The sequence below is a fragment of the Chenopodium album genome, chromosome 22 (assembly GCF_948465745.1).
Source record: "Chenopodium album chromosome 22, dcCheAlbu1.1, whole genome shotgun sequence".
NCBI classification, from domain to species: domain Eukaryota; kingdom Viridiplantae; phylum Streptophyta; class Magnoliopsida; order Caryophyllales; family Amaranthaceae; genus Chenopodium; species Chenopodium album.
The window spans coordinates 5,239,282-5,251,517 of NC_137855.1; positions in this window are offsets into that span (position 1 = coordinate 5,239,282).

A 12,236-nucleotide genomic window follows, 5' to 3' on the forward strand; every position below is an offset into this window, starting at 1 on the left:
GCAAGAATGAAGTAGGAAATTATCTTATCAATCATCAACAAGGTTCCTTGAGTGATGAATGTTGTTCTTTACTCGAAAACAACCGGAGTCCTCTAGTCAAGAGCATTTACAACCAAGCATGCTCCGGTGGTGCTGCATCCCCTCCTAGTGCTTAGAAAGTTATTTTAGTACGTTATTATTAGCATAGCAATAGTTTAATTATTATTTTATATTATGCAATAATAGTCATTAATTAGGATCTTTAGATTAAAATAAATGTGGTAATCACATATTTAGATAGGTACTGCCGTACTAGTTCTCGTGGGTTCATTAATTTTGTAGTTTTGATATAATAAAGTTTATTTTGTAGTTTTACTCGTATTAATTTTACATAAATCATTTGCGTTTTTTTTCCCTTCTTACGATGATCTTTTACGGGAGTATTTTTTTGTAATTATTGTTATACAACGTTAGTTAGGCCCCGTTCTTTAGAGCTGCTTTGCTCTGCTCTGCTGAAATCTGCTCTGCTCTGCTTCAATCTGCTCTGCTCTGCCCTGCTTAAAATTAATACTTAATATTGAATTATTATAATAATAATGTATATTTAATAATAATAATAATAATAATAAATAATTAATACTTAATGATAATAATAATAAATATTTAATAATAATAATAAATAAATAATATTTAATAATAATAATAAATATTTAATAATAATAATATATAATTAATATTTAATAATAATAATATATAAATAATATTTAATAATAATAATATATAAATAATATTTAATAATAATAATAATAAATATTTAATAATAATAATATATAATTAATATTTAATAATAATAATATATAATTAATATTTAATAATAATAATATATAAATAATATTTAATAATAATAATAAATATTTAATAATAATAATATATAATTAATATTTAATAATAATAATATATAATTAATATTTAATAATAATAATATATAATATTTAATAATAATAATATTATTAAATATTAATATTTAATAATAATAATAATTAATATTTAATAATAATAATAATTAATATTTAATAATAATAATATTAATAATAATATAATTAATATTTAATAATAATAATATTAATAATAACATAATTAATATTTGATAATAATAATATTAATAATAATAATATAATTAATATTTAATAATATAAATATTATTAATTATAATTAATATTTAATAATAAAATTTAATGATTATAGTAGTAGTAGTAGTAGTAGTAGCAGTAGTAATAATAATAATTGTAGTAATAATAATAATAATAAAAATAATAGTAATAATAATAATAATAATAATAATAATAATAATAATAATAGTAATAATAATATTAGTAATTATAATAATATTAGTAATAATAATAATATTAATATTAATGAAATCTGCTCTGCTCTGCTCGGCTCTGCTTCAATCAGCTCTGCTCTGCTGAAATCTGCTCTGCTCTGCTTTGCTCTGCTCTGCTGAAATCTGCTTTGCTCTGCCCAGAAGCACAAAAGAACAGGGCCTTAGAAAGTGCTTTATATTTTTGGCCTAAAATTGGTGTCTACGACTCTACGTGACGAAGTATCTACTCCAGCCAATATTCGAACTAATAGCTTAGGTTTTAAAAAAAAAATGATCAATTACTTAAGAAAATACTTTGTTGTTTCTATCTCAAGATTCTCAACGAACCTGGCTTCAAAAAAAAAAAAAAAAAAAAAAAAAAAAAGATTCTCAACGAACCCATTCAACAAATTTACAATTTAATTCTTTGCAACCAAAAAAAAAAAAAAAAAACGATCCCTTACTTGGATCCAAAGTCTGATGAATTAGGGCATAAATTCGTTGTTAAAGTGAAGTGGATGAATTGAATAATATCAAAAGGAATTAAGTTTAACGAAATAAATGAAAAGTATCAAAAGTCAAAATAAAACGATACTAGTAATTAAAAGTAGTACTCGTAGTTGTTAGTAGATCCGCTATAAAAATTTCTTGATCGGAAAGTTCACACACTTCTCAAATAGTTTTACGTTTCAAGTTGACTATATTAATTTCTTTTTGTTCTTTGAACGGGAGTTGACTAAATTAATTTATTACCCTTGAGCTTGTCAAGATGAACTTTCTCAATTAAAGTACAACTGTACATGCAACCATTATAATCATTGTAATATATTATTGTATAACAATTCTACGGCAAATCATTGGTAAATTTGATTATCAAAAAAAGAATAAAATATTTTCAATGATACTAAAAGTTTAAAACACATTGGTGATCTGATTGCTATGATTTTAATTACCATTACTAATCTACGCATGATCTATGCGTGATTTTGTAATGAATTCCTAACTTAATTCTATTTTAGGAAGTATATTTAATGCTTATATATAACCTTAAGGGCTACATATAACATTACCCTAAATTAAAAATAAAACAAAAGAGTAATGATAATTATTTTTTTTTAAAAAAAAAAACCTAATTGAAAAGTTAGAAGATAAAATAACAGAGGGGATAATAAAAAATGAATGGACATACACAATAGAATAGTAAGATTCTAGGCTTTTTTTTCATAGATAAGAATATATAAGTGTTTTCAAAATAATAAATCTCTAAAGCAAAATATCTTGATTGATTTTTTCTTTTTTTTTAAAAAAAAGCTAAAGATATGATATTAATTAATTCGAGGTGATAATTTGTAAGGATAGAATTTCTGGTTTGTACATAAAACAAACTACGTAGTAATATTTTACGATGTAATTGCGTAGTCAGGGCCGTAGCAATGATTTTGGGGGCCCTGTTCCAAATCGAATAAGGGGCCCTTAATAATGTAAATTATACAATTTTTTTAAATCTATAATTTAGACAATGCACAATTTTCCTATATATACATTGCAAAATGCTTTCATATAACAGTGATATATTCAATTGGAGAATTGCTCCATATCGTTGATTCTCAATCTTTTTTCAGAATTATAAGAACAATTTCGACCTTCAAAAAAAAAAATAAAATACTTAGATACAAAATAGTATAAAGTATAAATAAATCAATTTGTGTTAAAATTAAAAATTAAAAATTAAAAATTACTTCAATTGACATTATCAAAACAAGAAAAAAATTAATAAAAAAAATTATAAATTGATTCAGTTGACATTATCAAAACCAGAAATAATTATACTCTATCAGCAATCATCAACCAACACTCTCCCAACTATTGTTTAAATAATGTACAAAAATTGCAAATAATACATTAATACCGATTACCGAGCAAGTGATAAGATCAAATAAAAACAAAGATATTACACATATTAATGTCTGGGAAGATTGAATGATTTGATGAGCCGACGTCATATTTTCATACTTCAATTATTCAATTGCTTAAAAACCAGAAATAATTTTTTAAAAAATCAAAAATTACCTTAAATCGATTCCATGAACAACCGAACAAAGAACTGAAATTAATTGCTTCAATTATTATTCCTTCAAGCCTTCCAATTGCTTCAATTCGTTCCCCTCAAAAAGATAAAAAAAATTGATTCAAGCCTTCGATTCGTTTTTGATTTTGTATAATTGTATGATTTGTATTAATTGGGAATAGATGAAGATGATTGAATATAATTATGGAAGATTGATATTGATTTCTCATTGCCATTGTTATATAACAAAAATAACTTGAATTTGACTGAATTTATTTCTTTTTCCGTTGAAAATTTTTGAATGGAAATTATGCTAATACAATTTTCCATAGAATTGATTGATGTAATTATGGAGAAATTCAGGAAATTGGAGCAATTAATATGGAAGGTTGAAACAAAGAGGAAAAAATGGAAAAAATTAGCGTGATATATTCGTGATTAATATTACTGCTGCTTGATTGCCTGCTTTAGCGTTAAAAACAAGAGATACTTTTTTTTTTTTTAACAAAATTGGGCCCCTTTAAATTGGGGGCCCTGTGCAAGAGGGCACCTTGCACATGCTATTCTACGGGCCTGTGCGTAGTAGCTATAAGACTATAAGTAGAATAAACACATATAATATTAGAGTTTGAGTAAAATACAAATTCCATAATAGTTTAATATCAATCTCATAGAATCCTAAACTTATACAAGTACTCCTTAAAACACTATATAAACCCCTTTATGCCTCAGCTTCAAAATCACACAAATCAACTTTCAAGCCCTATTATTGTGTATTATTGAGAAAAAACAAACCAAAACACAAAACAAAAAAAAAAAAAAAAAGAAAAGAAACCCTACGAAAACATGAAGACAATCATATTCATTGGTTTACTAGCTCTTTTCATAAGAGGAACCTTTGCCCAAGAAGTGCAACCCGAGGTGTTCCTACACCCACGCCTACACCCACACCTACACCCTCACCCACATCCACTTCCTCACCTTAAGCCACCTCACCATCGCTACATGTTCCCCGGATGGAGGAGGGCATTGCCTCCATTGGCCGATTTGCCACCATTGCCTCCATTGCCTGCTGGTATTGACTGCAAGAATGAAGTAGGAAATTATCTTATTAATCATCCTCAAAGCTCATTGAGTGATGAATGTTGTTCATTACTCGAAAACAACCCAAGTCCTCTAATCAAAAGCATCTACAACCAAGCATGTTCCGATGGTGCTGCACCCCCTCCTAGTGCCCCTCCTAGCGCATAAGAAGTTATTAATACGTAATTAGCATGCAAAAATTTTATTATTATATTTTTATATAACGTAATAATAGTCATTAGGAACTTTAGAATAAAATAAATGTGGTAATCACATATTTAAATATGTAGTTAAATAGTGAATTACTGATAGTTCTCTTTAGGGAAATTAGCAGTTTGTTTTTATATATAGTTCGTTTTGATATCATTAATTGAGTTTATGCCAAAGGTTTAATTAATCCTATTATTGTTTATATGTTGTCTTTGCAATTTTTATTTGTTTATTTTTTATTTTGGCCATTTATATTCTACGCAATGATTTGTTGTTACTCGTATACATTATATGCTTGTGTCAGGTACTCAGGTTATATATAACAAACATTGCTAAAGCTGAAGTCAATCGGTAAAAAACGAAAAAAAAATATAAATCGATCAAATACTTAACAATCACTCCTTAGTTTCTATCTTAACCGAAAAAGTTTTACAATTTTTGCACGAGAAAAAAAAATATATATTATAGTTTTAATTGGCCACAATTTAAGTTTGTAAATCCATACTCGAAGCGAATAGATCAGACAGTGTCACAACTTTATTTTTTTTTTAATTTTCTCAAATATGGTAATTGACAATTTTTTTCTCTGCAAATATGCATTTCGAATAAAAAATTAATACTCATGTATAACCCTACCCTAACCAACCCAATGTTAACTAAAAACTAACTTGACTTGCTTTATGATCTGAACTCAAACCTCCAATTGATCTAGCTACTAAGTACTAACCTAATATTGATTTAATTTGACCCGACAATCAACAATTCTCCCTCCCGGTTCCAGGAGATCCTGGGATCGATTCTCACCTCGGCCCTTGTGGCTCTCTAAACACCAAAAAAAAAAAAAACAATTCGAACACTAAATGGCACTTGAACAATTTAGAACACTAAATAATGGTGTTATAGGGGTTACACGATTTGTAGAAGATTTTAGGTTTTTACTTCCTCCGTTTTCTTTTACTTGCAACACACCTTTTAGGCACGCAGTTTTAGGAGATGATTAGTGAGGATAAACGAGCGATTTAAGGCTGTGTTGCAAGCAAAAAGAAACAGAGGGAGTATATTTTTATATTTTTATAATTAATTAAGATTAAATTATTCTAGAATTTCTATACTATTCTCTAAATCGAAATATCTTCATTATAATATTCTTTATTAAGGGATTAGAATCCTGTTTTCGCCCTTTTTGTACTTAAATACCATACACATGTAATTAGGGAATCCAGCTTTTTTGTATTATTTAGGTATGAATGCATAAAATATTGGAGTTAAAGATGGAATCAAACCCTAATTCCAAAATTTATCTTTTTGTCTGTTCATCACAATACACCTCTTTCTTAAAAGCATTATATAAACCCCTTTAATCCCTAAGAAAACAAACCAATAATGACCCACAAAAACATGAAAACTTTTATATTCATTGGTATACTAGCTCTTTCTTTAAAAAGAACATTTGCCCTAAGGGCCTGTTCATATTTACTGAGCTGAACTGAACTGATTGAAACTAAACTGAACTAAACTGATTGGAGCTGAACTTAACTGAATTGAGCTGAAATGAATATTTTATGTGAGAGGGAAATTAATAGCTAAACTGAACTGGTTAGAGTTGAACTGAACTGATTGGAGCTGAACTGAACTGAACTGAAATTAAGTAAATATGAACAGGCCCTAACAGTGAAAGGGGAAAAGTTCCTAATCCCAACCCCTTACCGTAAACTCTACCCTCAGCGCGCATTACGTTAATCCACCTTACTGTCGCCTCTTAATAATCCACCGATAGATTCATAGAAGAGGCCTCCATTGCCTGATTTAATTTACGACAATTGCCTACATATTGTTCGCCAGGCCAACATTGCCTCCAAGGTTCCTTGAGTGCTAGCTGAATGTTAGTTGCTCATTATTCAAAAACAACTCGATTTACTTAAATTAGTCAAGATTATCTACAACCAAGCATGTTCCGGTGGTGCTGCACCCTCTCCTAGTGCTTAAAAATGATGTTAGTTCTTAGTACGTAATTAGCATGCAATAGTTATGTTTAGTTTTTACATTAAAGTGCTATGATATAATAATAGCAGTCATAGAGTTCAGGTTGAAATAAATCATTGTGATCAACCGATAATATGATCATATGCTTCAATAATTTTGTTAACACAAAGTCTTATATGTGGATGGTCACACCGTGTGGCATGGGTTACTTTGTTAGCATTATAGAGGTTACTTGGTTAGTGTTAAAGGGGTTGCTTTGTTAGTGTTATAGGGTTCCTCAGTTAGTGTTATAGGGGTTACTCAGTCAGTATTATAAGGGTTACTTGGTCAGTGTTAGATAGATTACTTTATTCTTTTTCTCACACGGTGTGGCTAGCCACACACAAGACGAGTAGCCACACACAAGACGAGTTTATTAATTTCTGCGTGAGTAATAATTTTCTCTAGGCATGTTAGGATAGTTGACAGTTGACAATATAGGATTAATATGTGGTTGGTGCACCCATGGTGCACCCGAAAAGAACATTAGGTATATTTAAAAAAACATGTTCGAAAAAAGAACATTATATATATTAATAAAGAACGCGAGCATAATATGTTCTTTAAATTTGATTAAAATGTTCTTTGAGTTTGAACTATATGTTCTTTAATGTATGTAAATTGATATAAAAAAAATATTTTTAAAAAAAAACAATTACTCGAGTAACGAGGAAAAAGAACATGTTCTTTAATGTATTATCATGTTCATTTTGTAAATACTTTATGTTCTTTGGCTAGAGGTAATCAAAATTAGACCGGCTCGGCCCGATTTTGGACGGATTTTGGGCAGAATTTTCGCCTCCCAAATCGGGTTGGACCCGACCCATAAATTTAATTTTTGGGCGGGATTGGGAATGTGTTTTTATGCATTTTAATTGAATATTTTTACTCGACCCGAAAGCCCTCACGACCGGACCATTTTGGGCGGGTTTGTGCCCAAAAACTTCGGCCCAAAACCCTGCCCAACCCGAAAAGTGAGCTAATTTTTTAACCTTAGTCTGACTTGCCCAATGATCACCTCTATCTTTGTCAAACACAAACATGTTCTTTTTTGTCATATATAATGTTCTTTTTCAAATACGTTCAACCACCCGAGTAACCAAGAAAAATAACGTGTTCTTTTTGTAAAAACTTTATGTTCTTTTGTAATGTCATGTTCTTGTCAAACATAAACATGTTCTTTTGTCAAATACAAGTATGTTCTTTTTAAAACACTAGCATGTTCTTTTTTTTGCCCATGTTCTTTAAAATATGTCTAATGTTCTTTCCGAGTGCACCATGTGCATGGTGCATCCGGGTGCACTATACTATTTTCAATATAGGATTAATCGACTTTACTTTTTTTTGAAAAAAAAAAAAAATCATTAATAATTATCCATACAATATCCACAATGATATATAATGTAGAATTCTAAACCAGATTTAAAGGAAGATGCATAACTTTTGCATTAGAGTCATGACTTTTCTACATTTTGCGCACAGCTCATACTCCATCGCTTCAAACTTGAGATGTTGATGTTTTGATTACAACATATAGGCCAGGGTTGATGACAAGACTAAATTGATTGAATTCAAGATTCAAGGTTGGAAATAATATAATTTTTGAAGATTATTTCAACCTAAACAACCAAAAAAAAATGAAACCCGACCTAACTAGAAGAAGATATAAGAAGATTGAGAGAAAAAGAGAGAAGAGGAGGCACGGAATAGAGTTTACTTAAGTCTAAGTTTTATATTTTTTTCCATGCTTTTATGCCATGTGATATTATACACAAATTTCCATACGTGGTTGGCCACACCGTATGGCCGAGGTGGTCAAGGGACTCAAGGGTTACTCGGTCGTTCAGGGGTTACTCTGTCGTTCAGGAATTAATCAGGGATTAATTACTCGGTCGGTTAGTATTCTAGTGTATGTCAGTCGACCACACGGTGTAGCCAGTCACGAAAAAAATGCACCAAATATTATACATACACAATTATTTAATTTGTTGTAACCAATTATTTGTGTATGTCATACAACAATTTTGTTTGACATATTCAAGTTAGTTAAAAAAAAAGTGCTTTTTTTGGTGTTTAAATAATTACAAGGACAATCCTCTTTAATATTGGCCTAAAATTGGAACCCCTAAAACATGATGACGAGGTAGCTAGTACTAGTAATTCGTAATGGATTGCTTGTCGCATAAATTAATTCTAACTAATTTATGCAACATTTATCATGGTAAGGGACTAAGGGTACTAGTCCAACATTATAAACTATAATTCCAATTGTAGTTGATAAATTTCGAAATATCAAAGCACCGAAAATGTAGTAATTTATAATATATAGACGTAAAAAGTAGGTGTCATGAATAAATTCATGGACCTACAAACTATATCACTCAAGAGCAAATGATGGACTTTAATTAATTAAATATGGTACGTATATATATTTACATACTTCGTATATTAATACATACGATACTATGTTAGAAGTCTTAGCACCAAAAACATATATCTATATATACATATATGAGTTAGTGAGTTACTAAATAAAGTTATAAATTGAGTAGCAAGCATTTTAAGGTAGGATTGTGGGACTCCTATAAACCTAAATGCAATTAATAAAGCTAAGCTAGTACGTAGGTTGTATTAGTAATACTTGTTGGAACCCAATGTGTATCACTTGTGAGTGTCCCACATTGAAGAAAGAGGAAAGGTGGTTCCACTTTATAAGGTAGAGGAGTAACTCCTACTATTGCCAATTGGTTTTAGTATGGAAGCTCCAAAGCCTTGTATGTGGCCCAAACTCTCATCCTCCTTGTTCGGGTTGCCCAGGCCCATTTCACATTGTTTCGAAATTTAACAATACTGTTGAAGCTAATTAATCGTCTTGTTTTTGGGGTTTTTATTATTATACTAATTAGGAGTATTTTTTGGGGTTTATATATATACTAGATGAAGCCCGTGCGATGCACGGTTTGTTTGATTTTTTTTTATTATTATTATTTTTGTATTTATGAGCTAAAATTTGTTATATATTAAGATAAAATTCCTAATATTAAAAGATAATATTTAATATTTAATTAATTTAAACTTAAAAATTTCATTCGCCAATTTTGCTTACGTGGCATTTGAATTATTTAATTCTAAAAGATATTAATAATCTCTTGTTTAATTGGCTACTACTAAGATTTATAATACTACATGGCGCGCTGAGAAAATTAAATCCTACGCGGCTCTCTAAAAACTCAGGAAAAAACTTCCCTTTATATATATATACTAGATGAAGCCCGTGCGATGCACGGTTTGTTTGTTTTTTTTTTTTTTTTTTTTTTTTTGTATTTATGAGCTAAAATTTGTTATATATTTAGATAAAATTCATAATGTTAAAAGATAATATTTAATATTTAATTATTTTAAACTTAAAAATCTCATTCGCCAATTTTGCTTACGTGGCATTTGAATTATTTAATTCTAAAATAAATTAATAATCTCTTATTTAATTGGCTATTACTAAGATTTATAATCCTACATGGCGTGCTAAGAAAATTAGATCCTACGTGGCTCTCTAAAAACCCGGGAAAAAACTCCCCTTTATATATATATATTAGATTTTTCGTTCCAACTTAATCGGATGTCTTTGAAAAGACGTGTATACATGTAAGAATAATTGATGAGTGGCCTTAACAATGTGCAAATGTGAGAGAACATACAGTTTTAATTTGTTTCTTAACAAACTTGTTTAATGTGTTGTTTTAAGACTACGTCATTCGCCTCCGTTAACTTGATTATTTAGTCCATAAAAACAATGTGAAACATTTGGACTGTGTAACACTGCCTGACCATTATAAGATCACTTTTGAGAGTTACTTCAAAGTTTTAAACATTGTTTTTACATACATACTTTGTACTTCAGATCACCTTTATTATCGATACTTGTTTTTATCATTTTCGATTGTTTTTATGTATGCTAAAAGTATGATTATAGGAATAATGACTTTAGAAATTAAAATATAAGTACATTATGACTGTAAATAATAATTGACTCTTTTACATCATACTTCAAGTGCAAGGTTACAAATATAATGTGGTTTCATGTCGTTTTAAAGCTAGAGGGAGTGATGTGTCGTGAAAATATATTTTTTTGCCAAAAAAATTTGTGAAAAACGTCGTATTCTTCACTTCCTGAGATTATCGGCTAATTAATAAAAATAGACATGCCAACAACTATAATTACTATTCTGTTACTAAGATTGATAGTGAGATTAAGATGAAATAAATGTTTGCGTTAGGCGCCGGATTTCTTGATACATATATTGATCAATATTAATCAATGAAAAGTCATTTCTTAAAAGCATAAAGCTATTACATAAAGCCAGGGGTTTTTTTTAAATCTAAAATACTTTTTATTTATTTTTTTATTGTGAGTACATTAGAACATATACAATGACAACAATAACTTATTTTAGATTTTTTTTTTTTGGTTTTATTCCACATTTTAATACTTGTATGCATTTATATATAAATGTGGATTAATAGAGCATAATTTTTTTTAACTAAGATGGTAATACATGTGATTTTCATTCAACGAGGTTTTTGAATGCATTTTTAGTATTTGATTATATAGATAAAGATCGTTGAATAATGATATCACGTGGCACATAAACAATTTTAGGAATGTCTTTTAATATATATAAACTTGTACACAAATTTTTGTATGCGGCTGGCCACATGGTGTGGCAGGGGTTACTTATAGGGTGTTACTGGTTTGGTATAGGGTTTTGGTCTGGGATTACTTGTAGGAGTTACTCAGAATACAAATAATCAATACAAGTAATCTATATAAGTAACCTCGGAATACAAGTAACACCGTACAAGTAAAACCTACCAGTAACCTGTACAAGTAACCTCAGGAAACAAGTGACCCAGAATACAAGTAACGCCCTACAAGTTTTCCCCGTCAGGCTGCCACACCATGTGGCCTCTGCCGCACTGAAAAACTTTTGATACTTGTATAGTATAATTGGTGTGGTGCTAAAGGTTGTTGGATGATGATGTGGCGTGATATCGGCGTAAGAAGGAATACATGTGGCACATAAACAATTTTAAAAACGCCTTTTAATACACAGTATAGATAGATAATATTAATACGTTGTAATCTCATACTTCCACCGTTTCTATTTAGTTGACACGTTTGATTTAGCCACATATATTAAGGAGAGGAGAGAGAGTGAGAGAGAATGAAAAAGCAAGTGGGGTAGCTTGTAAATGCAAGGTAAAAAGTTACCCCAAAAGAAAACGTATTAACTAAGGGCTTGTTTGGCATCATTTTTGGTTTTCAGTTTCTTATTTTTTTGAAAACTAAAAACCAAAATCAGGAAACAAGAAAAAGTTGTTTTCACTTTTTTGTTGTCAGTTTTCAAAATTATCATGATTTTAATAAGTCTAAATATTTTTTGATCCATTATGTAAGATATGTAACATACTTTTAAAAAATAAAAAACCAAGAAACAGAAAACCACAGCGATG